This window comes from Loxodonta africana, chromosome 25 (genome assembly GCF_030014295.1).
Source record: "Loxodonta africana isolate mLoxAfr1 chromosome 25, mLoxAfr1.hap2, whole genome shotgun sequence".
Taxonomy (NCBI): domain Eukaryota; kingdom Metazoa; phylum Chordata; class Mammalia; order Proboscidea; family Elephantidae; genus Loxodonta; species Loxodonta africana.
In genome coordinates, this window is record NC_087366.1 from 31,638,614 (window position 1) to 31,655,206 (window position 16,593).

Here is a 16,593-nt window from a genome sequence, read left to right on the forward strand (position 1 = left end):
TCAGCACTGTTTCCAAATTATTCCACCACCAGTAACAGAAATTTAGTGCTCCTAAGCAATGTATTTGTTGTTTTATTTCTTCCTCTTTCCAGGGTTAAAATATCATGAGTGTCCCCCTCCCAGGGAGAGAAAGGGGGATGTTTGAATCCTGCACAGAATGAGCCTTTGGGGACGTCTTCAGTCCTCGTTCCCCTTTAGACTGCACGGGCCTGATTAGACAGACACATTTAGTTTGGATTCTAAATTAAGTGGAGAGGAGGCCTTATGATGGGACTTTGGCAGAAGAATAAATCAAAGAAGATAATAAGGCAAGCAATTATCCAAGTTAAATGGGCTTACAACCCTGGATATTAATGAGGCTTTTACTTTAAACTGATACGTTTAATCAAGCTAAGCTGATCCACATTGGAAGTTGGAGGAATTATGGTGATTGTGTTGGGATTATGCCAAAAAGATGTTTGACTGTGTTATCTCGTGCTCACAGAAGTGGCCGGTGAAGCTGGGGTGGAGAGAGTGCCGTGCTGCAGGGAGAGGCAGCAGGGTAAATCTGAGCCCTCCGGGTACAGCTAGTGAAAGCCCGGGTCTGGAAAAACCGCCTGGGCTGAAGAAACCATGAGGGAGAAGGAGAAGGAGGGGAGGAGGAGTAGAGGGCTGGGCAGAAGGCACAGGGTCAGAGCTGCCACCCAGCAGATACTTGTCTGTTTCCTCCTTACAGAGAGGCTGAGAGGTGAGGAAAGGGTGGATGAAACTCTGTGTAAGGCATTGCTCCTAACCCCTCAAACCACTGTCTATTAGAGAAAATGGCATATATATGACAAGGCCTATAATGCACAGCGATTTTTCATACTTGTCACGTTAGGGATGTCCTTACAGGACAGGAAGTCCTGTTTTAGTGGGGAAACATGCTTGAACAACTTTCTGGAAATTCCTTTTCAGAATAAGCAAGGCAGAATGGCTTTTTAAAAGTTCGTGTTTGACAGTATGACACAAACTGATGAAATGCAGTGTTCAAATCAAATAATAAGATCTGCCATTAATATGCATTTTGTATCTCACCTATGTAATAAAAAAAAAAAAAAAACACTTTCCCAGGTGTTTCTAGCATCAACGCTAAATTACCTTTCATTGTTCCTGAACATGGCATCTCATAGTTAGCATGACCAGTGAAATACCAGAGGAGCTGGCACGAGGAAGTGGGGGAGGCAGAGACTTGATAACTGTGGCTTCTGACCCCACCTAACTCAGCTGCCCTGGTGGGGTGGGGAGTGTGTTTCAGCACTCCTCCCCATCTCTTTCACAAAAAGAGGTCTCCCTTAAAGCTCATTGAGAGAGGCTTCAGGAGGGGTGATCAGAAAACCTCCAAGACCCTCTTAGCTGAGCCTGCAGTGTGCAGAGAGCCTTAGAGAGGTTGGAAGCAGACAGATATATAGGGTTAGTTCTGATTAAAATGAGAGTAGGAGAGATTGGGGGGGGGCGGGGTGTAAGAGGAAGAACTGTGGAAGGAGCCCACTGAAAGATGGGCATTAAAAGGAATTTCAGAGCCTGAGAAGAGGAATGCGTAGTGGGTGGGGGTTTGTGTGACAGATCCCTGACCTGCTGCTCTAGGTCAGCTGTTCTTAGCAAATAATTCACTAGAGATTTTCATGCCACAAATCACATCCAATGGGGACTTGGTGTAATCTTTGATTTTTTTTTTAAATTGTGGTAAAAACATACATAACAAAACGTACTCCATCTCAACAATTTCTACATGTACATTCCAATGACATTGATTACATTCTTCAAGTTGTACATCCATTCAGGCTATCCTTTTCTAAATCATCCTACCACCATTAAAGTTAAATTCAATGCCCCCTAAGCATAAACTTCCCCTTCCCCTTCCCTCCCACTCTGGGTAACCATTAATAATTTTTGGTTTCTAGGTATTTGCTTATTTCATGTAAGTGAGATCACAGAGTATTTGTCCTTCTACAACTGATTTATTTCGTTCAGTATGATGCTTTCAAGGTTCATTCATGTTATAGTACGTATCAGGACTTTATTTTTCTTTATGGCTGAGTAGTATTCCATCAAGGAGACTTGGTTGCCCAATTGGTAAGCACTAGGCTACTAACTGAAAGATTGGCAGTTCAAACTTACCCAGCAGCTCCTCAGGAGAAAAATCCTGGTGATCTGCTCCAGTAAAGATTATAGCCAAGAAAACCCTATGGGGTAGTTCTACTCTGTCACATGGGATTGCTATGAGTTGGCATTGACTCGGCATACAACACAACAGTACTCCATTGTATGTATGTATTTTGTTTGGAGCCTTGGTGGAACAGTGGTTAAGTGATTGGCTGCTAACCAAAAGGTCCGAAGTTCAAATCCACCAGCCACTCCTTGGAAACTCTATGGAGCAATTCTACTATGTCCTACAAAAACCCATTGCCGTCAAATCAATTCTGACTCGTAGTGACCCTATAAGACAGAGTAGAACTGCCCCATAGAGTTTCCAAGGAGTGCCTGGTGGATTTGAACCGCTGACCTTTTGGTTGGCAGCTGTACCGCTTAACCACTGTGCCACCAGGGTTTCCTCTGTCCTACAGGATCGCTTTTATCAATTGTGTTGATAGGCATTTCAGTTGTTTCTACTTTTTGGCTACTGTGAAAAATATTGCAATTTACATTGGTTTACAGGTTTCTGTTTGCATTCCTGCTTTCATTTCTTCTGAGTATATACCTAGGATTGGGATTGCTGGGTCGCATGGTAGTTCTATGTTCAACTTTTTGAGGAATTGCCAAACTGTTTTCCACAGTGGCTGCAGCATTTTACATTTCCACCAACAATAGACAAGGGTTCCAGTTTCTCCACAACTTTGTCAAAACCTGTTTTTTTTTTTTAATCATTGCCACTCTTATGACGGTAAGGTAGTATCACCTCTAGCTCTTGAAGTCTTCCCTGCTGAAGCCCTGACAGCTAGAGCAGGGGTAAGTTACCACCCCTCATTGTGGTTTTGATTTAAATCTCTCAATCACTGGCGATACTGAGCACCTTCTCCTGTGTTTGTTGTCCATTTGGATACCCTCTTTGGTGATATGTCTGTTCAAGTCCTTTGCCCATTTTTTGATTGTGTTGTTTGTCTTTTTGGTTGTTAAGTTTTAGAAGTTTTTTGTTTTTTTTAAATAGGTTTTGGATGTTAGACAATTATTGGATATACAGTTCTTGAAAATTTTCTCCCAGTTGGTAGGTTGTCTCTTCGCTTTATTGATAAAGTCCTTTGATGAATAAGGGTATTTAATTCTTATGAGGTCTCATTTATCTATGTCTTTTGCTGCTTGTCCTTTTCTGTCAGGAATCTTTGATTTTTAAAGTCAAAATGTACCTTAAAGATCATCCATTTCAACTGCTCATTTTACAGATGGGGGAACCGAGACCCAGAATGGTGAAGGACACTGCCTATGTTTGGAAGGAATAAAATGATGCATTTAGTTCCCAATATAGCAGGGCAAGAATCACTGGCTGCCTTAGACTGGGTTTTCTAGAGAAGCAAAACCAGTAAAGTGTATGAATATATAAAACCAAAACCAAACCCAGTGCCGTCGAGTCGATTCTGACTCATAGCGACCCTATAGGACAGAGTAGAACTGCCCCATAGAGTTTCCAAGGAGTGCCTGGCAGATTCAAACTGCTGACCCTTTGGTTAGCAGCCATGGGACTTAACCACTACGCCACCAGGGTTTCCATAAATATGTAGACAGAGATACTTATATTAAGGAAATGGCTCATGTGGTTGTAGAGGCTGGAAAGTCCCATGTCTACAGGTCAAGCTGGAGGCTTCCCCTGACTCACATAGCTGCAGGGAGCAGCGAACCTAAGCTTGGCAAGTCAGATGGCAAGGCTCCGGCTCACAGCCTGCCAAGACCGATGAATCCCAAGATTGGCAGGTAAGACGGAAGGTGAGCTGGTACCCTAAGCGCCAAGAACCAGAGATCAGATGAACAAGAGCCAGCTGCAGGATTCAGTATGAGCAAAAGCGCACAAGCCTTGCCAGAAAGTTCACTTGTATCTCCCCCAAAGAAACTCCTTTTCAACCGATTGGCTCATAGCAGGTCCCATCATCAAAAAAAAAAAAACAAAACCCATTGCCGTTGAGCCAATTCGACTCATAGCAACCCTATACGACAGGGTAGAACTACCCCATATGGCTTCCAAGGAGCACCTGGTGGATTCAAACTGCTGACCTTTTAGTTGCAGCCATAGCTCTTAACCACTACGCCACCAGGGTTTCCAAGATCCCATCATGGAGGTGATCAAATTACATCCAGTCTCATCATGGAGGTGATCATATCATTAAATGACTGCCAAACTACATTATAACTGCCAAACCACTGAGAGTCATGGCCCAGCCAAGGTGACACACAACCTCAACGATCACATCGGCATAGGAGCAGATCATCAGGCCTTTCTTCTGAGGTACCTCTGGTGAACTCCAACTTCCAACCTTTCAGTTAGCAGCTGAGCACATTAACTATTTGCATCACCCAGAGACTCCAAGGGCCTCATAAGCTGGGAGGATTTTACTAAGGAGGAAACCAGCTCTTGAAAGATTGAGTCACAGTTGCTCACAATGTCATAGGTAATGATTGCCAGAGCCCAGCTTCAAACCACTGTGCCAGATTGCCTGCCATTTGTGGGGTTGCTCTGTTTTTTGTTTTGTCTTTGAGGAACTGGAAACTAACCCAGAAGCCCAAGAGTATGTAAGGTATGTCACTTATATGAAATATAATGCAGTTATGTTGCAGAATATAATTATAAAGGCCATGCAGGTGCAAAAAATGAATACAGAAGAGTGTCAAGTGAAAAAAGTGAAACAGAATTCTACTTAGGCCTATATGTGCATGGAAAGAGAAACAAAAGGTTGCTTTCATGTGAAGGGTAGCTTTTGATTGGAGAATGGTCTTAACCATTTAAATGTAAATTGAAACAGGAATCATTAAAGCCCTTGACCTTCTCAGTGAGTATTTTTCCTAATCTCACTGCAAGGAGTGGTCAGGAGTCTCTTCAGGCATTAGAATAATGTTATTGTTTATAAATTCACTTGAGGAGCCGATAAGACACAGGGGGTTAAATCTTGTGGGCCTGGAAAAAAAATGAAAGGAAGGTTACTTGCTATCACAAGTACTTTATTATCTCTTCTTTTGAAAATCTGTAGAGCATATGTGTGAAATTTCATCTTTATTTAGGGTATGTTGCTTCCAAAGTCTCAGCTGCTCTCCTTAGCAGAGGAGGGGGAGCGAACAGGGGGAGGACTCAACCAGCTCTCACTGCTCTGTGTTCTCCCTTTTCTGATCACCTCCTCATGCCTTAGGCTGTGGTTGATGCATGAAATGAGTCTTGTAAAAAAGTCTCAACTATAAGTTCCCTTCTCCCCTGGGTAATGTGAATTTTGGATTCATTTTTATCCTCCCATTCAGTGTGGGCTTAGTCCCTTTAAGCACCCAACTCAGCTGCTAACCAAAAGGTCAGCAGTTCGAATCCACCAGCTGCTCCTTGGAAACCCTATGGGGCAGTTCTATTCTGTCCTATAGGGTTGCTATGAGTCAAAATCACCTCATTGGCAATGATTTTGTTTTGTTTTGTTTTGTTTTGTTAATGTGCAGCTAGGTGGCCACAGTTGCAGAGGGGGATGGAGATGGCCTATAGTGTGGAAAGAACAAGTATCACTGCCAAAATGTCTTAAGGCCCATCTACCTATCAACAGAAAAACCAATCATTAGAAAAAGACATCATGTTTGGTAAAGTAGGGAGTCAGTCAAAACGAGGGAAACTGTCAGTCAGAATGACTGACACAATAGCTGCAACAATGGACTCAAATACACCAACCGATGATCGCGAACTCATCCTGTCGTACGTAAGGTGGCCACGAGTTGGGGCCCACGTGACGGCATCTAACAATAACGTATTGAAGCGGTTTCACCTTACAAGCTAAAAGACAAAATCTTTCCAAAAAGTGAACTTGGAGGCATTCTGGAGAGAAAACGTTGGTGGGCCTCCAGGAAGTAACCGCAACCCTGACCCTTCCCCTTTGATCCCTACTCTGGCGGAGTCAGGTTCAAACCTGGGTCTTATCACTGACCCAAGAGTCAGGAGGTACGGCTGATCCAGGCATTGCATTTCCCTTCCGCAAGGGTCACTGTGGGTGTCTACCACCGCCACTTGAGTATGAACTGGGAGAGGGAGGGCCGGGCTGTCTTCATTTTTCTATCCTACGCATGATGCTGGCACATAATGTTCATTACATGAATGGATGATGAATGAGCAAAGGACAAAAAGATCTGAGTTACTCTTATATAACAATCCCTTAACCACAAAGTAACAAAATATATACAACAAGAATACCTACATGGAATGAGAATAGGCTTATTTTCTCACCCAACTTTATTGCTAAGCCTAGGTTTGGTTTGTAAAGTGTGGTTTTTCCCAAGATCTGTGTGGTATACAATATACCATTAGAATCTGTTCTAAACGGCTGTGCCGCCTGAGCCCACATCTCCACTCCCTGGCTCCCAGTAGGTACTCTTCTCAGAGAGTCCCAAGACTGTGCATGGTTCAGGATGGCTGGGACGGGTAAGAATTTATCAGGTCAGAGAAAGGAAGGTGAGAGCTGGAGCTTTATAACAAAGTCATAAATGAACTTGTTTTTCAATTCAACCCTTTATAATGGCCACTTTAATTAATCTATAATGATTGCTCAACAGAGAGTGCTGTCTAACTAATTTTCTGAGCCTCTATTTCCTCATTCATAAGATGGGGATAAAACACTAACCATGGACTAGCTTTGCGGTGAGAACTAAATAAGGGAAGCACTTGGAAATACTTTGTAAACTATAAATTATTATACAAATACAAATAATAATAATTATGACTGGTTTTCCTCGAGACTATAAAGAATTCACCACTCATATATTTTTGAGAAAAACCAGGGATGTGTAAGAGGAAAGCCATTTTCCTATTATGAATGAACTGATATTTTTAAACTAATTGAAACCCTTTTCACCCAACTTGTGTGGAAAAGCAACCTTTTAAGGTAGTAGTATCTACCGTTGCCTTCTGTTACTGCCCAGCTGTGATCTTCTTGTTTCACATAGGTGGAATGAGGCAGTGTCTATGAGAAGTCAGCAAACAGTAAAGGGCTCTACACAGTAAGACTGTACACAATAAAGCTGCTTCAATTGTAGTGTGGCATTACCCAGGTAGGGCAAAAGTTGACTTAAGCTCTACTTGGGTGTGAATTCCTTTGGCCACGGAAGTGGAGAGTGAGCCTTAGATCGTTGGTTCCCCAGTAAATCCACATTTCTAGCCAGTATCTGGCTATGGGTCAGATACTGACCCATATGGGTCGCTATGGGTCTGAATCTACTCGACGGCAACGGGTTTTAGCCAGTATCTGTGCTTGGTGCACCAAGTTTCTTGGAGGGATATCGATTCATCGGTGGCCTAACAAATGAGTACCCAGTCCTGCTGGCAACTCTAAAAGTCTCGAAATCTGTGTGGAAACTGATCTAACCCGTGTGGAACCACCCACATTTTACCATGATGTAGCTCTCTGATGGGCTGTGGGAGCAGATGGCAGAACCTGTGAAGAAACACAGTGAAGGCCTTCTAGACAAGCCTGGGTAGGAATTTGCTGCTCAGATGAAGGGTTCAGACCTGCACCCCCACAGATCAAGTACAGAGATGTAGAGACAGAGAGGCAGTGAAGGTGCCATCGTAAAATGCAGAGGCAAAATTCTACCCCAACTTGAAAAGTAGCTTTGGCCTCACTGAGGAAGCAGAAATGATGGAATTTAATTCCGAAAGAGGTAAAGTGTGGGTGGAAGATGATTGTCATTAAAAACGGTGGCTGCATGTCATTACAAGTGGTGGCTGTAACGTTACAGCCAATCTGAGTTCATTCCTTTAGGGGACACTGCCAAAGCAATGGTAAGTGTAGTGGTAAGTGTCAAAAGTTCTTTTAGGGGTGTGAGAAAACAGAAGCCCTTGGCATCCTTCTCAGGCAACTCGGTCAGGGACAAGAAAGGCAGCTCATTACGCCATGATGGGTGTTATGTTAAAGCTGATTTGCCTGATACCAGGCCACTAGGTGGACCATTCGGGAAATTAACACCCTATTGGAGTATAGAAAATTTTTTCAGAGGGTTAGGAGGAACCCTGGGGAACGCTGGCAGGAGGAAATAACACAGGGAGTGTGTCTGGGATGAAGCCATAGCTCGGCCTGTGTCTGCCCGTCCTGGCTCCTCTGACCTGGTCTCTCACAGTTCTGCACAGGCCTGTGTGTCTCTGGGGGGCATCCAGTCCAGCTGGCATCGTTGTCCAGAGCTGTTGTAGGGAAGCAGAAAGGGTGGAAGCAGGATATTTTCAGGCAGCCATTTTGGTCAATTGGTCATCAAAGAACATAAACGTAGTTCTTTTGTCAGTAAAATTTCAAACTGACACCAAAATTTATTTGGGTTTGGTCATTTTGTGTGCAAGGGAACCCACCAGTGGCTGTAATACCTTTCAAAAATTTTAAAAACTAAAGTCTGAATATCATTTATGAAATTTTTGAGCTGAAAGTACCTTAAACGTTACATCATCCAAGTCTGTCTTTTTATTCACAAGGGAACCAAGTCTCAGAGCGATTACGTGTAAACACATCTAAAAGAAACTAATAAGTGCAACAGACAACCTTGACACTGACCCCATCCGCAGTTTCATACAAAAATTTAGATAATGTTTCACTAAGCTTAAGATGAGGAATAGCCTTCCATGTATGTCACCAAAGTTTAGTAAAAGCATAAATTATAAACATAGATTTGACAACCTGAAGCAGGCAGTTGTCATTTGTGAGATGCCCACAGTCCCTTAGTCTTTGGAGGAATCCCTTGTTAGGGTGACTCGGCAGGAAGCAGGACTCTCATTTCCCACCATGCGAACTGAAAGGACCATGTCCCTTTCCCCACCCCTTCAGCACAGGGAACAGACACATCGCCTAGCTTTCCTACTGGATGCTTCTGTTGGAAACTTCTTGAGTGGTGCAAAAACCAGGGGACTGTTTACTCCTGGTCACAGAGGTGGGGGCCTCATAACAAGAACTACCCTATGCCATGATCCGGTTCTCCCACCTCATTTGGATTGTGCACCCACATTGGTTTTAGGTTGTAATTACCAACTTCGGAGGTCAAATGGTCCCAGGGCATTCCCCATCAGGGGTCTCTTTCCTTGGCAGCCTCGACTCTATGCCTCCACACTCGGGGCCTGACGCAGAGCCCACATTTCACTGGAGGGACAGATCCCACTAAGGACATCAGGGATCACTGGTCATCTCTAAGGAGGTCCAGTTCATGGCTTTGTTCAAATGGAACAAAGCTCTAAATACAGCAGTTACAAAATAGCATATGCATAATATGATAACATCATTATTTAAAAAAATATATATGTATATGTATGCAGTGCAGTGAATTACTTAATATGGCCCTTCTAGCCAAGCATCGTCTTGTGACTCCCACAAAATGATTGACTGGAACTGTACAAATAAGGTGTTTGTGGCACACCAAGGGGATTGGACAGCCTGCTAAGAATGAAAATAAGGTGCATGGAACCCCAGTCAGATAAAAAAAAAGCAAATAAGGTGTATGGTACCCTAGTGATGGGATTGGTTAGTTTTGCTACCTTACTAGGCTTAAAAGAGAGCCAATTTTCCAGAGCAGATGGGGGACCACATTACCACCAAGAAAGAAGAGCCAAGGGTGGAGCATATCTTTTGCACCAGAGGTCCCTGCACTGAGACCTCAGAGATCCAGGAGAAAGAGAAAGAGAGAGAGAGCTGTAACACAGGAGACAGTGCAAGACAGCAAGAAGCAGAGGCAGAGAAATGGCAGCAGCAGAACCAGGAGACCGCCGTGAGATGGTGAGATGGCATGGTGAGCTCCCCAGCCCATGCAGCAAGGCAGCTACAGTGGGTGTGCTGACCTGTGGAACGAGAGAGCTGAGCGCCTTTGGGCTGAGGCTTACTGGTGGAATGGGTTGCCTCTGGGGACTTATTGGCAGAGTTAAAGAACTTTGTAACACTTGCCCAAGCATGGCAGAGGCTGGACCAAGGAGCCAAGAGCCAGAGAGAGGCCTGCCCATGGGAACAGCTGAAAAAAGGCTGTCCTGTACAAAAATTCTACTGAGTCTTTCTTGATCCTGAATTGTACCCTGTTACTTCCCTAATAAACTCCATAACTGTGAGTATTTTCTATGAGTTCTGGGTGGCCATTGCAATGAATTAGCGAACCCAGCAGAGAAGTAGAGAGGGCCATGGGAGGGACGGTTGGTGTCAGAATTAGTAAAAATGTTGGAGAGAGGTGTGTCTGACTTACACCGCATAGGAAGCAGCTTTGGGTTGATGCTAATCTTGATTCTCTCTCCTCCCCCTTGTGAAGTTAGATGAGGTCTGAGGCCACCATGCCATTTTTACAATGTATGTGAGTGTGTATTATGCATATATATACTATATATATATATATATACCCATACACATTTAGAAAAATAGAAAAAATCTGGAAGAATATACTAAATATATCTGTTAAAGATGTCATCATTTTGGGGTGTGATGATAATTTTTATCTTCTTTATGTCTTTATTTGTTTTGTCTAAAGATGTGCAGTTTGCAGATAATACTTTTATAAGCTGAAAAAAACTAAATCTAATTTTCTGTGGGTAAAACACCAAAGTTCACTCTTTGCTTGTTAAACTGCATCAGAACTTCCATATGGCAAAACACTTGAATCAAAATGGCCTATATCCAGTTTGGCCAATGTGAAGCTCCCAGTTCTCTCCCTCCACAGCTGGAGGGAGGGTTCCTGAGTCACACGAAGAGTTTGAGAACTGCTCCCTGGTCCACTCCTGGCTTGTTTTCTCAGGGCTGGTTTTCTTAGTTTTCTTTCATGATTAAGGTGCTTGAAAGCAGGTTACATGAAAAGCATAAACACCTTGAATACAAAGGATGCCACAACCACGGTTGCTACAGACGCAAATTTAGAAGCAAGGCTCATGAAGGGCCTGCTCTCAGCCAAATAGATGACACTATAGACAGAAATCATGCAGCAGAAAAGAGCAAGGGCTCAGAGATGGGTCAACAGGTTTCAAAAGGGGCCGTGGAAGTTAGTGATTTATGGCACTTTCTTTTCTCCCACTCTGTGAAAATGAGGATGATTTCATAGGGTTCCTGCCAAATTAAGTGAGACAAGGCATGAGAAGCTTAGCTAGTTCCTAGCATGCAGGAAATGATAGTAAAAGTGAGCTTAAAACCAAGCAATAGTTTATTTAGCTTAACTAGTAAAAAACTCTGCCTTGAGCATTATGGGATCAATTTGGTAACAACGACTCAAAAGATTAGATAAGAACTTCAGGAAGCAGTGAGCTTATGTTATTGGCAGAGGAACAACTCAGAAAAGGAGGATGAGAATGGCTGTACAACCTGGGGAATGTAATCAATGTCATTAAATGGTACATGTAGAAACTGTTGAATTGGTGTATGTTTTGCAGTGTATATCCTCAACAACAACAGTAAATTAAAAAAAAAAAAAGTGAGTTGTCTTTTGGCTAAATCGAGAAAGATGGACACTATGAAAAATGAAAATGGAAGAGTGTGGGGCACCAGAGTGCTCAGACAATGCTGGAGGTGGGAACATGGGTCCAGACACTCTGGAAAACTGTCTGGAAGCACTTAACCAAGCTGGGCTTACACATCCCCATAGCCCACCAAGTCCACATTTGAGGATAGACCCAACAGAAATGCACAGACATGTGCAACAAGATGCACATACAAGAACTTTTATAGCAACATTTCTCATAAGAGCCCAGACCTGAAAACAACCCAAACATCCATCAACAGTACAGGTAAGTACTTCGTGGTATATTTCCACCACGGAATATTATCCACATTGAGAATGAGCAAGCTACAGCTACACAAGCATGGAGGACTCTCAGAAACTCAATATTGAGTGAAGAAGTCAGGTACAAAAGAATCACAGAAAGTAGGAAAACTGGGGAAGCCCATCCAGGGTGCTAGAAGGCAGGATAATGAAAGAGCACCCTTGGTGGGGTGATGCTGAGGACTAGGGGCCGCCTGGGGTGGGCTTTGGCTTTTTGACGTAAGGCCAGTTAAACAGATGGCTTCAGTTGGTGAAATTTATCAAGCTGTATACTTATGTTACATGTACATTTCCATAGGTGTATTATAATTCAATAAAATGCTTGAAACAAGAAAACATCGTGTAAAACTTGAAAAAAAAAAATCAATGAACTGTTTCTCTTTTGCTCTCAGCTTCATCCTGTTCAGGGCAGGACCTCAGGCTTGTCCGTGCGGAGACCTCCTCTTTGTAGATTCATTCAGTTCAGTTACACTGAGTTTGTAACATCTTCTTCAGGTGACCAGCTGTCTTGGGTTGACAAGTCCGAGGTTATTTGCAGGGGACATCACACTAGACCTCTCACCCTGTGGCCACAGGACTCCAGTGACCTCATGAAGCCACACCTGCCTTCGTTGCCCTCTCTGCCAGCAGAATTTGGGAGGCAGATATGTGCTACTGCAGTAACTCCTAGCTGGACTGTGTTTGGTTCTGCAGCAGCACATCGGCACCATCTGAGCGAGGCGGGGCTGTCCCCCACATACTGTCCTTTCTAGCTGTGTGGTTGGCTCACGCTGTGCCACCAGAAACAAAAAACAAACCCACTGCCGCCCAGTTGATTCTGACTCATAGCAACCCTGTAGGACAGAGTAGAACTGCTCCATATGGTTTCCAAGGAGCGCCTGGTGGATTCAAACTGCCGACCTTTTGGTTAGTAGCCAAACTCTTAACCATTGCACCACCAGGGCTCCCAGTACTCCATGGGGGTCTGCAAATGTAGGGTGGTGTGGAGGCTTTATTTCACCAAGTTTTTAAGGGAGACCAGAAATTTCAGAAACTAACAAGAAGTAGGGGTACACCCTCGAAGTGAATCACTGCTGAAATGCAGCCGATACTCGGGGAGGTTTCTGTGCAGGTATGTTTGATTTAAAGAAATCCTAATTTAAAACGGGAAACTGGAACATCATGACAAAAAGATCTTCCACTTTACAGAACGATTCACCGAAGATTGGTTTTTCTTCTTCCTTTCTTTCTCTCTTCTCTTCCCTTCTTTCTTTCATCTTCCCCTCCTCTCTTCCAACCTTCCCTTCCCTCTTCTCCTCTTGCTGGCTGAGTGAATGGGGTAGGAGACACAGTGGTAAAAGCCCTATCATTCTAAATAGGCCCGTTTTTTTTTTTTTCTTTAAAACATTTTTTTGAGCATATTCATTTTGACATATCATAAAAACCGGCTGCTGTTGAGCTGCCTCTGACTCATGGCGATCCCATGTGTGTCAGAGTAAAGCTGTGCCCTGTAGGATTTTCAATGGTTGATTTTTTTTTTAATTGTACTTTAGATGAAGGTTTACAGAACAAACTAGCTTCTCATCAAAGATTTAGTACACACATTGTTCTATGACATTGGTTAACAATCCCACAACATGTCAACACTCTCCCTTCTCAACCCTGGGGTTCCCTATTACCAGGTTTCTTGTTCCCTCCAGCCTTCTAGTCCCTGCCGCAGGGCTGGTGCACCCTTTTTGTCTCAGTGATTGATTTTTGCAAGTAGATCACCAAGCCTTTCTTCTAAGGCATCTCTGGGTGGACTCAAACCTTGGACCTTTCAGTTAGCAGCTAAGCCCGTTAACCGTTTGCACCACCCAGGGACTCCAGCATATCATAGCCCTGTGTCTGTCTTCATTGCACACACAGACTGTGTCTCAGACTTCCAAGCAGCCATAAGACTGCTAGGAATGTGGACTTCACACAGTGGCACTAACCACTCCTGAGTGCTACATTCATCTAGTATGATCGAGCCGTATACACGAGACATATATATATGAGACGGGTACACATATACACAACTAAGAAAGGTTATTATTTATAGAAAGCAAACGGTTAACCATAGGAATAGATTACTTTTGGTGAACTGGTCCAACCCTCCTACGCACAGCTTATTTTGTAATAGAGGAGACAGCTTATGTTTCAAAGTGGGACCCCCGCTTACCCTTCCCCCAAACTACCCTGGCAGTGTAGTGGTTAAGAGCTGCGGCTGCTAACCAAAAGGTTGGCAGTTCAAATCCACCAGGCATTTCTTGGAAATCCTATGAGGCAGTTCTACTCTGTCCTTTAGGGTTGCTATAAGTTGGAATCGACTCTACAGCGATGGCTTTGGCTTTGGTTTGTACTTCTGTTACTCAGCAGGTATGCTGTGGTTCAGGTCAGATGTCACTGCTGCCTTCAGCTCTTGCCATGCTGCCTGGGCCCACACAGCTCTGCCCATGCTGCCTGGGGCCCTGTGTTTACTCTCACCATGCTGTGCTCTGCTCTGTTGCTCAGCCTCACTGGACCTGGCATTGCTGGCTCTGCCTTGATATAGGAAGACCCCTTACACAGGATCTTCTGAGCCTCTGCAAGCAACCCCTGCACTGAGGTGCCCAGCTCTGTTGGCTATCTGCTGCCCAGAAGAGCCTAGCTTCTCACCGTGCCTTGACTAGCCCACCACAGGCATCTCTGTCTGTGGGCCAACAAGTCCACCATCTCTCTCTGTCTTCAGGGTTACAGCCCTCAACCTGTGGTATGGCTCTTTCATTTTGGGCCTAGGAGGTTCTCAGCACAGGGACCCTATGTCCAAATGATACATTCTTCTCCAGACTGTTTGCAATCATGGTGTCCCCAAAAACCTCTATGAGATTGCCCCTTATGTAGGCCATCTCAAGGAGAGGCCCTCCAAGCAGGACTGCAAACTGACAATTCCCTTAGATGGACCGAAAGCTGCTCAATCCTATTGGGTGTATTATAAACTTCTTGTGCAGACCATAACCCTCCTTGTCTTATAAATAAACCTATCACCTGCAAGACTGCAGCCTGACCAATCATTTTGGGAGAATCACAAACCCAGGGTCAAAAAGGCTGTATATAAGATGAACCCATTGTGCCCCACCTTGGTAAAGTTCTTTTTTAAAAAATTTCAGGATGTTTCGATTTACCAAAGGGGCAGTGGTGGCTGAATGGTAGACTCTCACCTTCCACGTGGGAGACCCAGATTGAATTCCCAGTCGATGCACCTCATGCACACCTACCACCTGCCTGTCGGGGGAGGCTTGCATGTTGCTACGATGCTGAACAAGTTTCCGTGGAGCTTCCAGAGTAAGACAGACTAGGAAAAAAGGCCTGCAATCTACTTCCAAAAGTCAACCAGTGAAAACTCTGTGGATCAAAACGGCCTGATCTACAAACGATTATGGAGATGGCACAGGCCTGGGCAGTGTTTCGTTCACTTGTGCAGGGGGTCACCAAGAGTTGAGGGCTGATGTGACAGCACCTAACAACAACAATAAAGGAAGAGAGAAGTGATTGTACCCACGGCTTGATGACCATAGAATTCAAAGTGAGAGAAATACATAGTGGCTTGGAAACTGAAAGGGAAAATCTTGGGGACATTTTCCTTAATAAACTATTAAATTCAAGAATAATATGCCTACAGAAAAGCACACAAATAAGAAGTGTATGATTGATGAATTTTCACAGTGAAAACACCCATGTAACCACTATCCTGTGAGCCCCCGTGTCCCCCTCCTAGTCACGTCCATACCCTTCCCAAAGCTAATAATTAATTTGCCTTCCAATATCATAGGTTAAATTTGCCTTGTTTTTTAAAATATCAGTTAAATATGGAATCATGCAGAAAGTGTTATTGTGTGCCTGGCTCTTTTTACTCAGCGTTACGCTGGTGAGCTGCACCCACCTTGTTAATATGACAATCTGTTATTCACTTTCATTTCTGCAGAAAGCGTGCATTTTTAACAAGCATCCTGGTGACCCCAAGGCAGCCGGGCCCTGGGCCACTCTTTAAGGAACACTGTACCAGACTTCTCAACACAGTGAGCAGCACCCTGCCCTACTCACACACTCCTCTTAGAACCACAACTGCAGAAAAATTTTTTAAAAACCCTCAGAAGCAACTTTGGTACTCCCTGGTTGTGGCATCTAAAGTGACGCCTCAGGGAGACAGGAAAACAAAAATTACTTTTGCCCCCATGGGGATGGCAATATCCAAATCCTTGAGGATGGAAGATGTGTATGCATGTGTGTGAGTGGGTATGCGTGTGAATGTGTGTAGTGTGAGTGTGTGCTATGTGGGGGTAGGGGTATGCATGTAAGTGTATGTGCATGTATGTGTGTGTGTGTTGTGTGAGGGTGTGCGTGTGAGTGTATGTTGTGTGCGTGTGTGTGAGCGTGTGTTTCATGTGTGCGTGTGAGTGTGTATGCTGTGTTGGGGTGGACTCATTTGAATGTGTGTGCAAGTGTATGCACTTGCCAGCGTGTGAGACTGTGTGAGTGTGTGTGTTGTATAAGGGCATGAGTGTGTGCGTGTGAGTGTGTATCTGTGTGTAAGATCTTTCCTTACAGGGTTTAGGACATGTTCTGCAGGAAGCTGGTGCTTTGTGAACCTGTGAGATTAAAGCACTGCACACA